The following is a 21,946-nucleotide window of genomic DNA, read 5'->3' as shown; positions in this document are numbered from 1 at the left end:
TGAAAAGGGAGGGAAACAGTGCTCCAAGAGAAAAAGACAAAAAGGGATAAATAGTAACCCTTTCCATTACTCCATGTAAGATGGTTTGTACTGGGTCTGTGATTTTAAAGTGACTAATACAGTCAATGGCAACTTTACATGTTCTGGGAGACAGTAGTCAGTCCCAGAAAATGGAGTCTGAGTTGGGAAGTCTAAAAGACAACCCTGTGTCACTGCACTGAAGGTGCTGTGTAACACACAGTTAAAATATGATGCCTATGGAGTAGGTGAGGCTTCATAGTCCAAGAACACACAAAAATGTAAAACACACACAGAAAAACACATGTAAGAGTGGGAAAAAGGGCTCACACTCTTACCAGGTGAAACAAATAAATCCTAGAAATCCAGCAAAGCTGCTGAGGGACTCAGTAGGTAATGGAAATTAGCCATTCTGGAGAATTCTCCCTAACAGGTACAGAGAGAGAGGTGAGAGAATTCTTTAAAACATCTCCACTGCAAACCAGCGATACCAACATAGATTGTATGCTGGAGTGCTTGGACCAGCCGACTGGATGTTCCCCAGAAAAATCTCCCAGTGAAACACTGCAGTCCAACCAGCATAGAGGGAGGGTATGTGAGAAACCTGACTTAGAGACTCCCTTATTCGGGTGGCCAGGGCACGGCCATCACTGTTGGATCCAGTTCCTGGGGGTGGACCAGTGGGGGAGGATCACCTGGGTAGGGGAAGCCGAGGTTATGCTAGGGGGAATACCCAAGGTGAGACGCAGGATTCTACCGAGAAGCAAGAAGAGGGGGGTGAACTACCTGTGGTTCTCTTTGGTTATTCCATTTCTACCTCCCTTCCATCCATAGAAGATCCCTTAGTCAAGTCCTATAGACCCTACACCTGCGATAAACCAAACAGAAGTCCAAACCCAGTGGCATCGCAAAACCGCATCTCCCAAAACCCCGGTTTCCCTATTCTCTAGCTGCAGACTCCGGGCCATTCTTTCCCATGCCCCTCTAGTCAGTATGTTCCACGCGTACCATCTGCTCAGGTAAAATACTACGATTCCCACAATCCCCTTTGTTCACGTCACGATCCAAACTATCTCTGTTTACCCCGCCAAACCTACCAAGGTAGTCCCTTTGATTATCATTTTCTGAATTCTCAAAAACCCTCCTGCTTATTTCATAAACCTTCCCTGTCCTGTCCCGTAAGATATTCTGACCCTTCAACCCTTTACGTTTCTAAAACGAAAACTGTCTTTCCTCATGCAAGACAGCAGACTGATAAAACTGTTTATTTAACATGTCCCAGTAGAAGAGTCAGGCAAAGTCAGGCAATTAACCTGAATCACCCACACATGACAACCCTTTCCTTTCCCCACAGGGATAAAAGGTGGAGCAGGAGAAAGCAATATGAGAAAGGCGAGCTTAGAGGGGCTCTGTGTCCTGAATACATCCCACTTCATTATTGTGCACTGACCCTAAGCAGTAAGGGACCTGGGATAACGATTCAGTGCGATCTAGAGTCATACCTTCCTTTGGGTCTCAATCTTGGGACGGGGCCCCCTGAAGTGCACCTAACACAGCCTTGGGGATACTGCCAGAGATGTCCAGGAATACTCTGCCTGGAGTGTAATAGATAGCATATTTCAGTTTGCAAAGGAGGTCTATGCCAGAAAAACCAACCGTTGCAGAAGGACTTTGCAAGAAAGCATGCTTGCCCGTGATAGGACCTAAGCTAATTGATACTGGTTCAGTAACATGGTGTGGGACTGGAGTGTTGAAAATACCCACTGTATTAATCATAGTAGATGGCAGAGGGACAACAGGAAAACAATCGGATCATTAGGCAGACTTACTATCCCGTATCTACCACACATGCAATGGTTTGCCCTTCAATAGTACACTTTACAGAGGGACTTTCCTGATCTACAGGTATCAATGGATTCATGGTGAGGTTTTCCTCTTGGGCTGTCCAGTTTCTGATCTTCATCTGGGGCTGCAGGTCATACCTTGCTCGGGGTAAATCATGGCACATTCGAGTTAGGGAATCGGGTGGATTTATGAGTAGGGGATGGAAAGTTCCTTTGGAGCCTATTGTTAAGGCACTCATGTTTCCAGTGACCCTCCTGCTTACAATAATTATAGGCTGTGAGGCTCACAAATCCGCTACTCTGGGGATCCTGTCCAACGCCTTGTCCTCTCCCTCTGATGCTTATTCTCCACACCCTCTGGGCAGCCCATTTCCATTGTTAGGGCCTGGAAAGGGATGGATCCCCTGCTCTACGCACTCCCAGGTAAACAAGCAGCAGGTGCATCACATCTCACTCACCCCTTACCATCCAATCCTACCATGAAAACACTCAGTCCACACCCTGCTCCCATGCACGTCCAACTCTCAGAACCTCAACCAAAGCCCTCATCACCACCCACATACCACCTCCAAAACACACATGCACCCTCATGCTCATCAATGCTCAGTCTGTGGTACCAAATGCAGTAGACATTGCTGACCTCATCACCACCTAACTTAGATGCACTCTTTATCACAGAGACATGGTTCACCCCCACCTCCTCACACATCCAGGATGTACTACTCCGACAGCTCATGCAACTCAACAGTGCTACAACTGTTAAGACTGGTGATTCAAGGCCAACCTGTAAAGTCAATTATAACATTTATTGGAACGCAAAATAATATTTTGACTTGCGAGCGTGTTGCAACCCAGTATGATGTGCAAGATTGTGCATAATTGCCGCTGGCAGCTACTAAACACCCTCTTGATCTCTCCCAAAAACCAGGACGGAGTTCAAAAATATAAAGTGCTCTCACGATGGGGGCGGTGACGGAACACCCAATTCCAGGACAGTCCCAACAAAACCTGGGCATCTGGTCACCCTAAGCAAGAGTACTCTTGGGAGGTGGATGAGAGAGAGACTAGGGGAGGGACCTCGCCTCAGTGGACAGGCTCAAGAAGGAGAAAGTGAGAAAGGACTTGAGAAGGTGAGAAAGGACTTGAGAGACAGCGAAAGAGACTCCTACTCAGTGCACAGACCCAAAAGGGAGAAGGGGAGAGAGGGTGAGAGAGGAAAGAGAAAATACATTGCACACTACAGACAGCGTGACTCCTGAGAGAGAGGGGGTGGATAGATAGACAGCGAGGGAGCGTGAGACAGAGAGACAGTCTCAGAGAGAAACACAGAGATAGGGAGAGAGAGAGCGGTAAGGAGAGACAAGGATATATATGGAGGGAGAGACGCACACAAAAAGAGCGACACGTGTAGACAGAGACATGGAGAGACGTCAAGAACACACATACAAACACGCGTGTGTGCACACACACACACACACACACACACTTTCTCTCATAAAAAAAAAAAAAAAACAACAGCACAAAGCACTGGGGCAGTTTGGTAACAAGAGAATTTCTTGCCATCAGAAGCTCAAGGGTCATGGGAAGTGCCTTATTTCTTTCTTTATTGCAAGGTAACTTGATTCATTGTATGTACTGCCCGGGTTATACTCTAATCCTGTAAACTTGAGAAAGTGCTACAGATGCAGGTGTGAGGAGGCTGGTGATGAGCCCAAGTGTGTACCTTGTGAGAGATCAAGTAAAAGTGAGCAATATGTGAGTACCATCTCACCAGAAACGGTGAGAAAGGGGCAGAGGTGAGCCAAGCCTTAATCAGCTTTATAAATTCCTGAAAAAAAACACTGCTTTTGACAAGAAACAACCCAAACTCATGTCTGTCTGTATGTATCGAGGTTAGAGGAGTGCTGATCTCTAAGAACTAGAAATCCAATAAACACCCACAAACCCCTCCCACACCCAAAAGGAGAATTCTGCCCCTAAACGCCCCCTCCTCTGGTGGCTTCACAAATAAAAAGACTGACAAAAAGGGGGCAGAAAAGAGAATTTCCCCATGTAGAAATGACATCACAACTCAAATGTAACTACGCAACATTGAGATAGGATAGCACTGCAGTGACAATACTCACTGTATCATCAGGCTTAGAAAGGTGTCGGCCATTTTAGACATTGCTTCTTTTACCCCATTCAAAACATGCCCCTGTTGCTGCTCATAGCTTTCAATATTGTAAAAAAAATGAAAACATATGATTGCTTTCCTCCAATCAAAAGAATTTTTATTTATAGCCTCATTTGAATTTCACATATTGACATTAAATATCTAACATAGGAAAGCAGGGCAATATTAATCATTTTAAATAATCGTATATACCAGGATAGAATAATAGTTAGACAATGCTGAATTCGTCATCACCAGCTTCTTGTATACTGCTCAGCAGACTTCCATCTCTCAATTATTGTTATCCTGTATTCATTTTCCCCCAAATAATTCTCTATGAAACGGAAAGTCTGGTTTCCCTGAAGAGGGAACACGTGAAGTAAATGTCTTGGAAAATCGATTTGATCAGGACGCCATGTTTTCACTTTGATGGAGAACCTCCACTCGCGGAATGGTAAGGCATGTTCTCCCAGGATGGGGAACCCACCTCTGTCACCATGGACGCCAAGTTTTCTCATCATGGACGCCTTGTTCTCTGCTGAGGAATATTAAAGACAAAATGCACCCATTTTAGGATCAGTGAAGCAATGGAAAGACAAATGTTGATACTTTCTTACCTACTTTTAGAATATTTCCATTCTAGGTATGCACGTTAAGAAGAGCATTGCCTTAAAAATATAAATGTATGTTTCTTGTGAATGAGGCCAGTCGGTGCTCTAATACTTTGATTATGCGCACTATGGAATTGCAATACATTTCCTGCAACATCAGTACATCCAAGATTTTATAAGATACTTCGATAACCAGATCTCATTGGCCACCTGGATAACGAAGATGACGTCCCTAGCTTCTTTGGAACGATGAACATACAGATATCCAGAGCAAGAACTGTGGACCAGTGACGGAGGATCACCTGGATGGGGGGATCGTTGGGGAGTGGGAAACTTATGGGTGAGACGCGGTATCCCCCTTCATTTAACACCTTTTCCACATCCTCTCACGAAGGACATTCCAAACCCCTGCACCCCCCCACTTTTCACCACGAACACTCTCGCACAACATAACGGACAACAGACTAACACAAGAGCCGTTTACCTGACATGTCCCAATACCAGGGCAGGCAAAGTCAGGAAATTGATCAAAACCACACACACCTGACGGCCCTTTCCCGTCCCCACAGGGATAAAAGGTGGAGCCAGAGAGCACAGTATGAGAGAGGCAAAAACAGCAGACAGCACATCGACACGGCTACAACATGGCGGTTCAAAAGAAAGAGAAAAGCAGCGGGAGGCGAGAGGGTGTCGAGGAGAGAAGTGACCTTGCCCTTTTCGTCCCAGACACACAGAACCTTTTTGGAGGAGAATTTGAGACTGCAAACAATAGTCAAAGTGTCCTGCTGCAGATGCCAACGGTACACGGGGCGAGCCTATGCAGATAAGGCAGAGCCGAGGAGACTCCTGTGCCTGTGGTACCAGCCTTGACTCCAAAGAAGCTAAAAGCCCAGCGATTAAGCACAATCAGTGGACGAGCCCCATATTGAGAAACTACAGAAACCAGAAGGTCATAGGAAGGCCACCAAAAGGAAGCAAAGTAATCATATGTGAGGGTTGAGCAAAAGCCCTGTAAAATCGAAAGACTTTGAGCCACAAGTTGGCTAAAAGTAGGGGAAGTGAATCCCACCGGGTGAATAAAAGAAAGGGACGTGAATCCCGTGAGCATTTGAACTGTAACAGAGTGATACAATACAAAGGGGTCAGCCCAGAAGAGGGGGACCCAGAGGTGAAACCTTCACCCGTATCGAGTTTTGGAAACAAACTTTAATTTGAGAAAGGAACATTTTGGTTTTATTGTTTGAACACTTCAGACCCGAAGGCAAGAGACTTTCTAAGGAAACGAGACTTGGCCATCAACATCTTGAGAACTGCCCTTGGAACGGCTGTCTCGTGCTGGTGAGGCCCGAGACTGTGCTGTGCTCCAAGCTCCCACCTTAAACCTGTGCTAGAAACGTGGGGAAGGGAGACCCAAGCTATCGCAGGCCGATTTATTATTTTGAGAACACTTCTTTCTTTTCTTGAAGACTATCCCACACCGCTTTTTGTCGTAGTTGTAAGGTTTGGCAATAGGTTTCTTAGTATAGGCCTTTTTTATTTGACATGACATCACTGGGACTGCCTTATTTTTAGTTGATGGTCGACGTCTGTCCACATCTAAGATTGAGGTTTAGATTAGGAGTTTTTCCAACCAGCATACCATTTTCATTGTTCAATAAACACCCTTGAACTGTGCTCACTTGTGTCAGTCTTACTTTTGGTCACCATGAGTTTCTCACATATGGTGTCAGTGGTGGGATCCGGCTCAATTGAAACAAATTGGGGAACCCTACAATTTCAAAAGCTTAGTCAGAGAGCCTCCAGCCCATCCATTGCCACCAAGGAATCAATAGGGTTTGATATCTGTAGCAGTAGGGAAGCTACCATTCCCCCAGGGAAAAGAGGAATGATTACTAAGGATTTAGTTTCGATTCCTCCTCCGGGATGTTATATACGGTTTGGCCCCGAAATCTCGCTTAGCATGTACGTTTGGGATAGACGTTTTAGCGGGCATTATTGATCCTGACTTCCGCTGAGATGTGAAGGTTCTATTACAGAATCATGGCGAAGTCGCTTTTGAGGTGGGGAGACCAAATTGCCCATGGAATTTTAGAGAGAGCTCTGTTCCCTCAATTCCAAGAAAGTGAACCAGATGAAACAGACAGTTAACGTATACTTTGAAGAAGCCGATAAATCCCCTATCATTGAAGAAAGGAAAGTAGAGGAACCCACCATCTACCCCGACCTAGCCTTTGCGCAGTGAAATGATCCCGCTCTCGCTGAAGCTTTTTTGCAAGCTATTCCAGAAGACGAAGGCCTAGAGAAGGGAAGTCCCTTTTACTTCATGAAACTAGGGTTACTTTAGAGGAAAAAAACCTCCCCTGAAGGGTTAACAAAAACTCACTGGCAATACCTAAAAGTCACCAAAAGTTCATGCTAGAGATTGCACATTTCCATCCCACTGGAGGACATTTGGTGCGAACTAAAACCCAGGAGGATTTTAGTGGAAAGTTTTATTGGCCAGGCCTCCATGCTGACATCAAAACCTTCATACAAACATGTGAGATATGTCAAAAGACCAACCTGCATATTCCATTACCTGCCCCTTTGAACCCGTTGCCAATTATAGAAGTCTCCTTCTCACGAATTGGCATGGACATAATAGGACCTCTGGAAACATCTAAGCTGGGGACCAAGTATGTCGTAGTGATCGTGGAGTATGCTACTCAATACCCTGAGGCCTTCCCAATGCGAAATAATACTGCTTAGCAGATCTAACATCTTCTACCGTACTTCTCTAGGGTTGGTTTTCCTAAGGAAATACTAACAGATCAAGGTTCAAATTTTATGAGTAAGCTTATGGCTGAAGTCAAAGAGCTACTCTACATTGCCACCTTGCGAATATCTGTGTACCATCCCCAAACCGATGGTCTGGTAGAAAGATTCAATAAGACCTTAAAGCTCATTCTACGGAAACTGTAGACAAAGACGGGAAGGACTCGGACCAAATGATCCCATGGGCACTATTTGCAGCAAGGAAAACCCCACAGGCATCCACAGGTTTCTCTCACTTTGAGCTACTCTATGGAAGAGAACCGCGAGATGTCTTAGACATGCACCGGGAAACCTGGGAAGAAAGCGAGGAAGCTCCCATTCCAATAACCCAAACTGCCGCTAGAATGCGAGAACACATGAAACTAGTCAGGGACTTAGTGCGTACCCACTTGGGCAGGGCCCAGAACCAGCAAAAGGCCAGTTACGATAAAAAGGTAAATTTACAATCTTTATTCAATCGGACAGAAAGTACTAGTCTTTTTACCCACCTCTGAAAACAAACTGGTATCCAAGTGGCACGCACCCTATGAGATAATAGAAAGAACAGGAACGTGCACGTATAAAATAGCCCAACCGGACCGAAAACAAAGTCCACATATCATGTTAACCTTCTAAAAGAGTGGAAAGAAAACCCATCAGCCACCAATGCCAAAGTTCTAGCTTGCCTGGTTCCCGAGGACATAGATAACTTTGATTTAATTTCACCTGAGTTATCTAACCACTAACGAGAAGATCTGAAGGACGAGATAGTTTCCTTCCCTGACGTAGTTTTGGAAAAACCAGGAAGAGTAAAAGGTACCCATCATTATATTCGAACACCTAAAGGCAAAGTAGTTCACCTAAAACCTTATCGCCTACCAGAGGCATGAAAGCAGGTAGTGATTGAGCAAGTCAACAAAATGTTAAAGGGTAATATCATTGAACCTTCCTCAAGCCCATGGTCCTCTCCTCTCGTGTTAGTTACAAAACCCGACCGATCTTGGAGATTCTGCATTGACTTTCGTCAAGTCAATGCCATATCGGTCTTTAATGCCTATCCCATGCCACGTATAGATGACCCAATTGATAGATAGGTGGCTGTCCCTAGTTTATCAGCCCTAGACTTAAAAAAAGGGTACTGGCAAGTCCACGTATATGGGACAGATAGGGAAAAAACTGCATTTTCAACACCCCTAGGGTTATTCCAGTTTAAGGTCCTTCCTTTTGGCCTACACAGTGCACCAGCTATGTTCCAATGTCTTATTGATAACGTCATACAACCCTATTAGGACTTTGCGGGGCTTACATTGACGATATCGTCATTTATAGTAAGACCTGGGAAAACCATTTTTTCCATCTTTATACTATCATGAAAGTCCTTAGAAATGCTGGTTTAACTGGAAATCCAGCCAAATGTATGCTAGCCCAATCAGCCATAAAATATCTTGGCTTCGTCGTAGGCAATGGAACTGTACAGCCCCAACATGAAAAAGTAAAAGCCGTTTTGGATACTCCAACTCCCAAGACCAAAAGAGATCATAGAGCTTTCCTTGGGTTAATCGATTATTACTGTAGGTTTATCCCCAACTATTGGGATAAAACGGCACAGTTTGCAGAAACTTAAAAACTCTGAACCCCAGAAACTTCAGTGGAGCGAGGACGACAAGGTATGCTATAACATCTTGAAGCAAACACCATGTCAAAACAAAGGTAGTCGACTTCTCAAAGAGGTTTGTTTTACAGACAGACGCCTCCCTTACAGGATTAAGAGCCGTTCTGTCCCAAGTCTGCGACGGAATGGAACACCCCATACATTATACCAGTCGCAGGTTATTACCACGTGAGAAAAACTACTCTGTGTACTCTATTTCCCAGCACACCAGACTCTCTGGCACCCAGGATGTGTATTGGAACTAGACAGTCTAGCCCACATCCTGAGGCACACACACAAGGCACGCAGTAAGCCTGGGAAAGCTTGGTGTTTCGCAGGAGAATGCATGACCAAATAAAGACTGACCCAGGTTTGCTCGACCTGGGGAAGGCAAAGGGACAAGATGGCCAAAGGACAGAACAAAGGACCTCGTGGAATGGCCATTTTGGGGCCAAGCCACTGTCCAGGGCCAAACGCGGTAAACGCGATATGGACCGAAAGAAAGGATTTAAAATATGAGAAAAATAACAGCTGCCACCAGCGCTGTCCAAGGTACATCTGTACTTCTACCAAAAAATCCTTAGAGGGTGTCTAGGGCCTTAAGACACGAAAGGAAGACCCCCGCGCACTATACTGTAAGGTACTTTGTGCAGTGGTAAAAATGTTGCAAAGAACTTGAAACAGAGTGAAAGGCTAAGGGAAACAAAGTCTGCCAGTACTGACTGTCTTTAAGGTCATGTCAGTTTCCCCATAACAAAGTGAGCGAAAACCCAGCGGAGTGCAGCAGAAGGCTTTGCTCCACTGGCAAAATTCAGGCTAGGATGATCAGACAACAGCAAAAAGTTGGGGGGGTTCACAACTGGAAGGGAAATTACACACAAATGGAAAACCTTCCTAACACTCGCGCCTCCCAGACCATGGACAGGGGGAACTAATCTAACCCTGGATGAGCTTCTTGTTCAGGTCGGTTAAACCTTATGGACAACCCATCAGCATTGCTATGTTGAACACCTGGCCTGTGATCACTAGTGAAGTCAAATCTTTGCAGGCTTGCGGACAACCTGAGCAACTTAGGATTCTCTCCCTTCATGTTCATCAGCCACTTTAAGGGCTTATGGTCAGTTTGCACAGTGACGTCGGGCCCAGAGAGGTAGGGCCTCAGCTTCCTTAGGGCCCACACAACAGAGAAACCTTCTTTCTCTACTGTGGACCATCTGAGCTCTCTGTCCTTAAGCTGGCGACTGCTAAAACCAATAGGGTGTTCCTTAACCATCTCATCTACTTGTGATAGTACAGCTCCTATCCCAGTGTCAGAGGCATCTGTCTGCACAATAAAAGGTATTTGGTAATCAGGGGCCCTGAGAACAGGGGCCTGGCAGAAGGCATCTTTTAAGCCATTGAAGGCCTTCTCACAATCATTTGGAGTTGTGAGAGCAGTCAGAGGGGCAGCTATGGTGCCATAGTCTGCCATAAGGTTTCTCTAATACACTGTGAGTCCTAAAAAGGCTCTCACTTGGGTTGGTGTAGTGGTGGTAGGCCAGTCTTGTCCTGCTTGTACCTTACTGGGTAGAGGCTGTATCCTCACTCAACCTACTTCATGTCCAAGTTAGACCACTGAACCTTGACCAATCTGGCACTTGCTGGCCTTCATAGTCAAGTGGGCCTTCTGAACAGCCTGCAACACAATTCTGAGGTGTTTCACATGATCCTCACAGGTGGCACTGAAAACTGCTATATCATCCAGATATGCAAGACAGAATTCATCCAACCCATTAAGGACATGATTCACATGTCTCTGAAAAGTGGCAGGTGCATTCTTCAACCCAAAAGGCATTACCCTGAACTGGTAAAGACCCTCTGGTGTTGTGAAAGCTGTCATCTCCTTGGCATGTTCTTCTAGGGCTATTTGCCAATACTCTGCAGTGAGGTCAAATGTGCTGAGGTACTTGGAAGCAACCAGAGTATCCACCAGCTCATCAGTTCTAGGCAAAGGGTGTGCATCTGTCTTGGTGACAGTATTCAGAGCCCTGTAATCCACAGAGACCCTCAGCTCAGAGGTACATGCCTTTGGAACCAAAACCACAGGACTGGACCAAGGACTACTGGAGGGTTCAATCACTCCAAGATCTAACATCTTGTTGACCTCTGTCTTGATGCAAGATCTCACCTTACTCGACATTCTGTATCTTCTACTTTTAGTAGGTACACTATCTCCTGTGACAATGTCATGTTTGCACCAAGGTGTCAAACCGGGAGCTTGTGAAAACAAGGGGGAGAACTGCCTCAGCAAACTTCTCACCTCATCTTGTTGAACAGAAGTCAGGTGAGGGGCCACATGGTCACCCTCAATGGAGCTGTCTGAAGGACTGTCTGGAAATAGATCAGGAAGAGGTTCTGACTCTTCCTCCTCTACATTTGAAGCCAACAGCAGTGCAGCTATTTCCACTCTTGGGATGAATGCCTTCAGCCTATTTACATGGAACACTTTTGGAGACTAACCAGCCCTTCCAAGGTCCACTAAATAGCTCCTGAACTGGCTGGGAAGTGGCTGTTCGGCTGTGGAGGACTTCCTACACGTGTTTCCAGAATAGTGCTTGGTTGACCATGCCCCCTTGACTACCTCATAAAATGCAGCCCCCGAGCGCTCCTGCGCACATGCTCCTGAAGTGGCTGGGAAGTGGCTGTTCGGCTGTGGAGGACTTCCTACACGTGTTTCCAGAATAGTGCTTGGTACGGCTTACACCCATGGACTTCTACCTAATGGACTACTTATATCTTAATTTAGCAATTTTAAATTAATTATAACTCATCATCAGGTTTTATAGTGCCTAAATATCATATTATATGTACTTTTCTTAGGTTGACCATGCCCCCTTGACTACCTCATAAAAAGCAGCCCCTGTGCGCTCCTGCGCGTGCCCTCCTGAAGTGGCTGGGAAGTGGCTGTTCGCTGCTCGCAGCGGAGCAAGCGGGCAAGCCTGCAGCCACCACTGCCACTACTGCTCCTGGCCCACGTGTGTGGTGTGAGTCTACAATGGAGATATAATCCACACCTCTCGAAGTTCTCCCCCCAAGCATTTCCTCGACCAGCTCTGTGACCAGTCCTAGAATTAGCAAGTGTTAGCCATCACCCTCTTCCTTCTGCCACTAGTGATTACTCAAATACCGAAAATGATCTCAAGACCAAAAAAAACTGCAATACAAGGTAATGTGATTACGGAATATTTTAACAAATTACCAATTGTGTCTCAAGAATGTATTACTGCCACTGGAATAACACAACTCGAAGCTGCCGAGGACCTGGCATGCGCGTTGGCATCTGAAGTGGGCTGCTTAAGCAGCAAATTATTGTCTGATGTATTGTGCAGTAAAGCTCCATTAAAACTAGGCGGTAGTGTTGTAGAAACAACCATGAGGGATATGGTTATTGGTACCCACCTACCAAGTCCAAGGGTTGTTGTACCCAATCCCCTAGCACCAGTATTTATCCCAAGAGTGGCTGCGCCCACCGCAGAAATATGTAATGCCCAATGTACTGACTCGAATAAATATGCTGATCCTAAAAATCAGACTGATGTTTTGATACACAATGAGCCATGTAAAACTGCATCTAGCTCAATTGATATGCCTGATTGTGAGTTGGAAGAACATGACATTGAGTACTTGGGCTATCCAGAACAGGACTGCGAGACTTGTCCTTGGCCTCAAGCCCAGGGATCGTATCTCTCCAGGACTGAAATCTCTGCACCAGCTCCCAGTGGCTGCGAGGATTAAGTTCAAAACCCTCTGCATCGTCCACAAGGCCTTCTGGGGTCTGGGGCCACAATACCTTCAACTCTCTCTTCCAAGTTACCTTCCCTCCCGAGCTCTTCGCTCATCCGCCTCCAACTCCCTCAGGGTCAGTCGCTTCTCCAAGCAACGAGTTTGTGGCAGATCTCTCTCTTCGGCTGGGGCCTCCCTCTGGAACAGCCTCCCTGCCTCCCTGAAACTTGAGGAGAACCACCTGCAGTTCCGGAAGCACCTGAAAACCCTCCTCTTTGCTTCTGCTTTCTCTCCCCCTCTCCCCTGCTAAAGTCCTGGCTGTTACTGAAACTGCACTGGTTACCTGGCCACCCATTTTATCTCGGGCCCTAGCCTTGCCAGATGCACGCCTGCACTGCCTCCCTGGCAACCCCTGCACCTGTGGAATGTTTTCAGTATCCCGACAGTCCCCCCACTAGCACTTTTGTTCTGCACTCACCCTGCACTTGCCACCTGCTGGCCGTTTATTTATCTTGTTATTCTATTATCCCATGCACTGCACTTCCCCCCCCCCACCTTCCTTTGCACTTGTGCGATCTGAATGACACTTGGCCTAGTAAGATCGTTGTCGGTCTTCCCTCTGTTCCCCCTCCCTTGCCTCGTCGCGCTTTGAAACACTTGTGTATAGGCGCGTTATAAATGCCGCATCATATCATATCATATCATGCCCCCTAAGTGCCATTACTCTCCCCAACGCGAGACCTAAAAACGGAATGTGTTGAGGCTGAGGTAATATCCAGTAGCAATCATGAAATAAAGGTACCTGGCCCCATAACATATGACCCAATAATTCCAGCGATCTACGGCTTTGGGTCTAAGGGGTGGCCTGATACAGGGAAGGCCACAGCCCTCGCCCCGAATGCACACATTGCACTGGGAGAGTCAAATAGCGCAAATGCTATGGACGCTAGCATGAATTCTGATGACATGTTCGATGCACTAGAAAATCTTTTATCCATGTTGCTGGCGAAATGTAATCACTTGGAAACTAAGATTGATGTCCAATCGCTGTTGGTCCACACAAACATGAGGAAGAATAAGTGTAAAGGGTGTCAAAACAAGGAACAAACTGCCCAAATAATTGAAAAGGAAAAAGTTGCAACTGCTGGAAAGAGCAGTGAACTAGCAAGTGGGCTTCTTGTGCAAAGTGGGGTAAAAGCTGGGAAAAAGAGAGCCCAGTGTATACACCATGCGTTCATGTACAAAACAAGAATAGTGAACAGAAAGAAACAAAAAATCCTAAAAGTAATGCAAGAGCTAATCGCAACTCCGGTCCAAGCGGCAAATAACTCCCAAGAAGTGACCTCACAAAAGCCTAACCCTGCAGCAGGAATGACATGGGATGAGATCATTGAGGTCCCAGCTTCATTAGCTGTGAAGGAGAGAACTATTGTGAAGAAGCCAGCAACTGTAGCAAGTACTTCACAAATTACGACTGGGCTAGTTGAAAAGGTGCAAACGACACTTCCGGAGGAATGGGTGATGGGTAATTCTGCTACTGATGTCCCTAGAAACAGTGCCCCTGTAAAACAAATCAGAATCAGAGGATGCCAGTGTTACCAATCACCCAAGTCCATCAGGAAAGGCCTATTGCTCCGCTAAATCGGGCGGCAGTCCTATGCATTTTCCAATCCATTGTCCCGTTGAGAGTTATTACAACAAATGACATAAGATTAGTAGATCAGCTTGAAATTATGAACCGATACATTACCAATGTGTGTTGTGAAGCTGAGTCCACTTTGGCATACATCATGGGGAATGAGAAGGCAACTGGCAATGGCTACCCCTGACCTTTAAAAAACACTTCATAGAAACACGACAATGACAATGACCAAACTCACTTTGTCTACTATACTCGTGGAACACTAGAGGGCATACACATGTGTTTGTAGATGATGGCCTAATATCCAATATGTCCATCTTCAGTGTGGTAGCGCTCCAAGAAACATGGCTAACCGCTGAAGTACAGTTAGACGACAGAGGCACTGTACACCAAATGGCCACCAAAGGTCCCTTTGGTAGACCGAAAGGAGGGCTACTAGTATCTGTTTCCTCCCCCTGGACGATTGTAAAACTAGCAACGTCTACGCAGAATGTGCTGGTAACACAACTCTCCTATTCTAATACCAAAATTGTGGTCATTAACGTGTTTGACCCTCCAAATATGGTAATGACTAAAGCTAATACGCTCTGTGTCGACCTGGTGCTAAAGGCTTATAACCAGCGCTAGCCCATATGGCTAATGGGTGACCTGAACGCTACAATTGGTGATTTGGACACCAATGATGCCAGGCCATCCGCGACGATCTGACCCAAGTAAGATAACCTATAAGAGACAAGGTATTCGGTGGCATAAGCTATTACATTCACATAAATTAGTTAAACTTAATGGCCACACATCTAGTGATGCAGATAACGCCTTCACTAGAGTTGAGGGGAAGGCGGCTGCAACACTAGATTACGTTTATGCAAACTTCATGGGCCTAGGTCACATAAGAGACATGGGACTAGTCGCTAGAGTGGAGAGCGACCACCTGCCGTTATGTCTCCTCTTGGTGAATCCCATGCAAACAGAAGAAGCCCCTGTGTATGATGCCAATGGAAGGGTTTACACAAGTATTCTCTGGCACCAACACAATGTCGAAAAAGCCTCACAAGTAGTGACGCGTTTACTACCAGAATTCATACGGGAAGGTCAGCTGCGAATTAATAGCAACACCTCGCTGATCCCTATCTACTCCGAATTCATGTGTAAGATTCAATCTATTGTGGCAGAAGTAAGAACTTACAAAACAGTAGGTGAACGTTCGAATATTGTCTTGCCAATACGTGCGGGGAATGACAAAAAAATAAATGAAGCAAAAAAGGTCCTACGCGCCACCATAAAAAGTATATTAAGGCCAAATGACCTTCGGCTGTCTGAATTTGAAGTTGCATGTACCGTTAAAATTTTAAAACAAAACCATAAACGATGGTTAAAAAAACACAAAAGCGATAATGAGATTAAATTATGGCAAAATATTGCTAGAGAAGCATTATTAAACAACAACAAAGGGATATGGCAATTGCTGAGCAAAAACAGAAAACGTGACCTGACTGTTAATTGCATCACAGAAGAAATGTGGGGACAATACATTAAAGAAACTCTAGGAAGAGTCGGGTCGCCTGGGCATATCCTTCCAATTCCAAATGTGATCTGGGACTGTAAGGCTACAGCTTTAGACATCATAGTGATAATCGAAAGTCTACAAAACTCACGCGCTGCAGGTCTGGATGGGATATGTAACCTAGTCCTCAAAAAGCAACCAGAATTATGGGCTGCAGCTCTACTCCTCTTATTCAAACAAATTGGTACTACTGGGGTGATCCCACCCTCGTGGAAAACAAGTAACATTCTCACTGTCCACAAGAAGGGGGTGTGGGCTAAACCAGCAAATTTTAGACTACTAGCAATTCTGGACATCCCGTCTAAGATCTTCACAAGAGTACTGTTAAAAGAACTCAACACATGGATTACGGAAAACAACATCCTCCCAATCAATCAAATTGGTTTTAGGGATAAATCAAGCACCATCCATAACCTGGTGATACTAACAACAGGAGTAGAAGACGCATGGCATAAAAGGAATCTTGACGTCTATTGCGCGTATATCCATTTTCCCGCTGCCTTTGACAGGGTAATGCATAAACTGCATTCTTGGGGCATTCCATTGGGTCGATTGCGCATGCTGATGTTGTTACATACTGACACAACAGTAAGAATTAGACTAAACGCAGCAGGCAGACTCTCCGATTTCATGGAAACAAGATGTGGGGTCAAACAAGGGTGCATGTTTGCCGCTATTCTCTTTAACCTGTATTTGGCCGACATGAAAGCAGCCTTTTCTATCCCCGAAGCTAATCCAGTGAAAGTAAAAAATGTACTAATCGGGTGGTTGGCATATGCTGATGACCTGCTGCTGTTTGATTACACGCCAGCAGGTCTGCAGCACATGCTTAATTCACTAGTGAGCTACTCTGGGGAGAATGGACTAACTATTAATGTGGAAAAAAGCAAAATAATGGTCTTCTTGGGTAAACGCCGCCCGAGAATATATAAATGGAATTTGGCTGACAAAATGATCGAACAGGTGTCCACATACAAGTACCTTGGTATCATCATTGATGAAAAGTTAACATGGGAGCAACAATGGAAAGCTCTCGAAACCAGATGTCTTGTTCTGACCAACACTTTGAGTATCTTTATCGGGAGAAACAATGGCTACTCAGCTGCTGCGGTAATCACCATATACATGGCAAAAATACTATCAGTCCTCATGGATGCAGTTGAAATTTGGGGCCACAAATTTGTCACTCGCCTTGTGAGGTTAGAAGCTAAGATACTAACAAAAACTGTTTTGATTGCCCAGTTGTGTGAGTGTGGAATAGTTGTACGTGGAGTATAACATCCTGGGGATACGATATGCAGATATGAGTCAATGTGTCATGTCATATGGAAAGTTATGCAAACTGGAGACGGACACAATCATTGTCCCGTATGTGAATGCTCTTTTGAGTCTCGATGGAGCTGTGCCTGGTGGTACTATGGGCTCCATGGAAAATATGAACATGAGGCAGGGTAGTGATCCAACATGGACCACACCACAACTGAAAACATGGGTGAGCCTGGCCTCATTGGCACACAGTGGTAGTTATTGTGAAGAGAGATTAACTCGAACGATGTCCCCCATGTATATAAAGGCGTACCGCAGCACTAGAACATTCCGCACTTACTAGCTGCTTAAATTCAATGCATCTGAAGTATTGGAGATGAAAGGAAAGAGATTGAGATTAACTCAAGCACAGAGGAACTGTCGGCTATGCGGAAATAATGTAACTGAATCCCTCCACCATGTAATAATGAATTGTGAGAGTCTAGTGAATTTGCGATCGAAGTATTTTAAATCATATGACAACTCTATTGATGTGCTTAACAACAATGAGTTGTGGATGAATTTTATGAGAGGAAATGAGACTAACCTGATATACTTTATAGTACAATGAGACTAACCTGATATACTTTATAGTACAATGAGACTAACCTGATATACTTTATAGTACAATGAGACTAACCTGATATACTTTATAGTACAATGAGACTAACCTGATATACTTTATAGCACTGTTCTATTTTAAAATTGTTGAAATTTTTAAATGTATTGGAGAATGTATTTTAACATGTTATGGACCTTTTTTAACACTTGGACAAGCAAAGCTTGTATGTTAATGATGTATGTATTGTGTTATACATGTATATCTAATAAATTGAAAATTGAAATTGAAATAGTTAACCTCACCCAGTGACTCCGCCACAGTGTAAGTGCCTGACCATGTGTCCTGCAAATCTCTAGGCCTTATAGGATTCATGATTAGGACTTGCTAACCAGGTGTAAAGTTTATGAGGGAAGTCTTCTGGTCATACCAATGTTTCACCAGAGCTTGCCCAGCCTTCAACTTCTCACTAGCCAGACCCATCAGGAGTACCATTCTTTTTCTGAGTCCTAGCACATAGTGCACTATGTTGGTAGTGATAGGGGGAGTATGCATCTCCCACCCCTCCTTGACTATTGCTAAGGGTCCCCTTACAGGGAGACCAAAAAGAAGCTGGAAGGGGCTGAAACCAACACCCTCCTAGGTACCTCTCTGTAGGCAAACAACATGCATGGTAATAGAAGATCCCATGTTCTTCTTTGAGGTTCTTCCAGAGCCCCCATCATGCTTTTCATAGTTCTATTAAACCTCTCAACTAGACCATTGGTTTGGGGGTGATGGGCTGAGAAAGATGTGTAAGTAACCCCAAACTCCTTCCACATGGCCTGCATATACTTTGACATAAAGTTTCTGCCCCTATCAGACACAACTTCTTTAGGGAAGCCAACCCTAGAAAATGTGCCAAGTAAAGCTTTTGCAACTGACTTGGCAGTCACAGTCTTCATTGGGATGGCCTCAGGATATCTGGTGGCACGGTCGACCAGCCCCAGGATAAACCTATTGCCTGAGGATGTTTGTGGGTCACGGGGACCAACAATGTCAATCCCTACCCTTTCAAATGGTACCCCCACAACTGTGAGTGGTACCAAAGGAGGTTGGATTGCTGTGTCACTTTTCCCAGATAACTGGCATGTGGTATTAGCATCGGAGCTGGCAGAGGAAACTTTACATCATCCCTGTCATCATGGACAAGTGCAGCGATAGAACTGTCGGTTCTGTCAGTGAGTGCAGCTCCACCACATTCTGCACTGTCATCTGTGGTAATGGCATTGAGGTGCAACTCTTGCCACTCCATGATCCTTTGGATCATTTCAATCTTTGTACCTTGAGCAGGCAAGCCTCTCTCACTACATAGCATTCTCAATGTTTCTAACCTAGAAGCATTTAAGGTTATGTGGTAACTGTTTCAATATTATAAGATAGGTCATTTAGCTTTTACAGTATTTTACTACTAAGGTCACTATATGTCCTGGGTAAGTGTAATCTGAGCACCTTTACCAGTATGCAACACTGGGTACCTTCGATCCTATCCCGCCGCTGTACACCAATTTGTTAAGATGTATTCTGGAACTCTGACCTGGTGGGCAGAGGTTCAGAAGGCCAGACTAGTTTCTTGGAACAGGGTAACCTTCTGGACAAGTCAGACCAATCAAGGTAGCATTGGCAGCGGTCAAGACTAGGTCTCAGGAGGGGTGAGGGTGATCAAAAGCCCACAATGAGCACACACAGTGAAGGACACTACAAATTACTCTTAGTCAGGTATATATAAAAAATGCATACACATTTATTAAAGGCCTTTTAAATCAAACACAAGTAAAGATCAACAGTAATACTTAAACCAAAACCACACTACTATAGAACATATATACAGAACCAAAGGCCTAAAGGAATGGCACACAGTAAGGGGTCTCTTGCAGGGGCTGTAGCAGCTCAGGAAGGCAGGTGAGGCAGTGATGAATAAGTTCCCACTATTCGAGGAGGGTCGCCCCAGATAAAGGTGAGTAGCCCTCACCGGACACTCATGTGTATAAATTGATGGATGCGCCAGGGGCCATAGTAAGGGTTGCAATTACTCACCGATCCAAGGCGCACTCCGGACCAAACTTCAGCAGTCAAGTCCACTTCAGTTGCGGGTTCAAATGCTGCAAAAGAGCGGCTCTGCAGCGGCTGAGTACCAGGGATGATTCCGTGGCGGGACAGTGGCGATTTCTCCCCTCCTGGTGAAGGGATCAACTCGATTTCACTGCAGCTCGTCTCAGGGCATAGGGGGGGGGCACAGCAGCAGCGCATCCACAACGTTCGTACGCACAGCTGGGTGACACGGTGACCGCGTGTACTCGGGTTCAGGCGTACTCTCCTAATTCCAGACCTAGTGTGCGTAGGTGCATGAAACTCAGCAGGATAGTGCCTTGGACCCAGTACTTAGGATCTCAAAAGTCTCAAGAGTTAACTCGAGATGGCGGTGGTTCCAGAGCAAAGGTCCTGCGCAAGCTGGTCAGTTCACTGGTTGGCCCAGGAATAACTTCCGAAAAGGCTCACTTGAAGGTTAAGGTTGAGGTGCCGTGAATAGTTCGTCCCACTATTCAAATGGGGCGAAGCGGCTTTGCAGACCTTCTAGTTCAATCAGAAGCAGGGGGGTCCTGCGGGACAACAGCGGGCGCAGGGTGCCAAACCTTCCAGCGGGTCACCAGCGGTTCCTTGACTCGGCTTCTTAGTTTCAGGATGCTTGGATCCTATCCTAGGTTCAGTGACAACTCAAGAGATCGGCCTGGTATGGGTGTTTGGGCCCCTCTCTTATACAGAATCTCCTTTGCGCCAAAGCGAGGAGGACCCAATGAGAGACCTGCTCACATATAGCCATGCCAGACGTGGACCAATCACGGACCACGGTGGTCCCAGTCATTCCCAGCCAGTGCCTTAAGTGGCACTACAAATCAAGCTGGGGCCCATCGAGGGGGCGTGGCCTAACAACAGGGGTCTTGATGGCCCGTTAGGCCATGCCCCCTTGACGAGCCCCGGCTCAATGGGCTACTGGCACCCCTGCCAGGCAGCCTTTTGTAGAGATTAGCACCCTCTCCCCTACGGGGGAGAGGGTGCTGATCTCTGCATTTATTTTGTATAGGCTTGCCTGGCAGGGGACAGCGCCTCGCCTATTCAGCCTTAATGGTGGTGCTGCGCCTCGCCAGCTGGGGAGGGGCAGCGTCACCATTAAGGCTGAAAGGGTGAGGCCACTGGAAGCAGAGGCCTTTTTCCTAAAGACTGAAACTCCCGCGAATCTGCGGGAGCTTCAGTATTTAGAAAGCAAATCCTCTGCTTCCAGCGGCCTCACGTTTCTCCATAATGGTGGCGCCGGCCCACGTGCATCACTTGATTAAAGGGATGCCTCGCAGGTGCTGCGCCACCATTGTGGCTGAAAGGCATTTTTTTCTGAAGCCTGAAGCTCTCGCACATGAGGTCACCCTGTGAGTTCACTCTTATTTGGATGGAAGTGTTAGAGTGCAGGGCAATGATGGGTGCCAACAGATGATCTGGGCATTGCCAGGAACGTAGTTTTGCCCATAATTTGCTGCGGTTGATGGCGTCAAATGCTTGTCGAAGGTCAACAAATGCAAAGAAGATTCTTTTTTTCGCTTCCATTGCTGACAACTTTAGAAATGACAAGATTGTGAGATTCACATCGGGACCTACATGTTTCGTAAAGCCTGTTTGACGGCAGTCGAATTTACCAGCTAAAAGTGCCCAATTCACCAACTGTTGGCGCAAGAAGGAGCCAAAGATTTTCCCGATGGTATCGAGAAGGGCAATCGGGCGATAATTCGCAGGATCAGCCCGACTGCCCTTCTTATATATAGGGACTACAATTGCAAGAGGAAGGAAGCTTCCTACTATTTGTAATCTGGAGAAACAGCTCGTGGATGAATTTGGCCCAGTGTACTCTGTGCTTTTTGAGCATCAGATTTGAAATTTGATCTGGTCCAGCAGCTCTCGAATTCTTCAGCTTAACGATTGCACATTCAAGCTCTTTACAGGAAGGTGTAATGTC

The 21,946-nt window shown here is 45.8% G+C and overlaps 1 long non-coding RNA gene across 1 annotated transcript in view; it reads right to left on the bottom strand.

The window, feature by feature from the left end:
- Nucleotides 1-4,109: 4,109 nt before the first annotated feature.
- LOC138521925 (uncharacterized) overlaps nucleotides 4,110-21,946 on the bottom strand; it is a 58,457-nt gene continuing 40,620 nt past the window's right edge. The window contains exon 2 of the long non-coding RNA XR_011283176.1: nucleotides 4,110-4,555. This is a non-coding gene — a long non-coding RNA (uncharacterized lncRNA). The remainder of the gene's footprint in view (nucleotides 4,556-21,946) is intronic.

The sequence above is a fragment of the Ambystoma mexicanum genome, chromosome 13 (genome assembly GCF_040938575.1).
Source record: "Ambystoma mexicanum isolate Mex_15411 chromosome 13, UKY_AmexF1_1, whole genome shotgun sequence".
Classification (NCBI taxonomy): Eukaryota; Metazoa; Chordata; class Amphibia; order Caudata; family Ambystomatidae; genus Ambystoma; species Ambystoma mexicanum.
Note: the sequence above shows the minus strand (reverse complement) of the source record. Positions and strands in the feature narration are given on the sequence as shown.